This window comes from Mastomys coucha, unplaced genomic scaffold, assembly GCF_008632895.1.
Source record: "Mastomys coucha isolate ucsf_1 unplaced genomic scaffold, UCSF_Mcou_1 pScaffold21, whole genome shotgun sequence".
Lineage (NCBI taxonomy): Eukaryota > Metazoa > Chordata > Mammalia > Rodentia > Muridae > Mastomys > Mastomys coucha.
The window spans coordinates 63,343,224-63,344,534 of record NW_022196904.1 but is presented as its reverse complement, the minus strand read 5'-3'; positions in this window follow the sequence as shown (position 1 = coordinate 63,344,534).

Genomic DNA, 1,311 nt, shown 5'->3' with positions numbered 1-1,311 from the left:
GTGTGTGTGTGTGTGTGTGTGTATGTATGAAGGCTGCAGGATAATTTGTGAGAGTCCGGCTTCCTTCCATCTACCATGTTGGTCCTGGGGATTGAACTCAGGTTGTCAGACTTGGAGGAAAGCTTCTTTACCCCTTGAGTCATCTCACTGCCCCAGTGACAGTGTTCTTCACCATGTGGCTGTGGACATGGTCATGTCTTTCATCACTTGATAGACGTTTGAGAATGTGTACTTTTTTGTGGGTCAGGGTTGGGTTCTAAAAATTTTGTTGGTCTCTGTTACTCATTCATATTTTATCTTGGGTAATGGATTTAATCAAGGAAATGGATAGTGAAGTCAGCCTATAATGGGGTTGGGGGAGGAATTACAACAGAGAAAGGGAGACTTGCTCAATAGGCTAAATAGATGTTTCCTCCAGCTACCTGGAAGTCAAAGACAGAATAATGTCCATATGCTCCCTTCATCCAGAGAAGAGGAAGCTGGGCCCAGCAGGGAGCCTGTTGGTGGCTCCAAGTGTGTTTTCCAGATGTCTATTCTCCAGTCCTGCCTACACTCTTCTCTTCTTCCTCCCTCACAGAGCTGTCATCCTTCTATCACGATTCAGGGCCAGTTGAATTGCAACTTCCCTCTGACATGCTAAAAGTCACAAAGCTTATCACAAGGTCAAGAGTGATGGCAGAGCCTGGAAACAGAGCTGGGACTTGAAGAGAGACTTGCCAATCAAATTCTGTTGTGCTGAAGTGTCCAAAGACGATACTTAAAGACTTTCTGGTAGGAAAAAAGTGTGTGTGTGTGTGTGTGTGTGTGTGTGTGTGTGTGTATCCCTTCATTCTTCCCCATGTGAGTGGCTCACTCAATGCTCTCATGTTGGCCTTTTGGCTATTTTGATCCTTCCCACCTCCTCACCCATTCAACTCCATGCCTCCTCCTCTTCCTCCTCCTCCTCCTCCTCCTCCTCCTTCTTCTTTTTCTTCTTCTTCTTCTTATTATTATTATTCTTTAAAAATCTCACTTTTCTTTTATTGCAAATAGATTTTTTAATATAACATTTCAATTTATTCTGATTATGGTTTCCCCACTTTTTACTTCATCCAGGCCCCTTGCCAACCCCATTCCATCTGTATTCATTCCCTTTCTGTCTCTTGTTAGAAAATAGGCATCTAAGGGATAATAATGAAAAACTACATGCCTTCTTTCTGTTTCTGTTTTTCCTTTTTCTCTATTCTTCCCCTTTCTCCTTCCTCCCCTCTCCTCTCATTAGAAAACAAATAGGCAAAAAAATCAGAAAATAAAACCAATGAAAAAGTACAA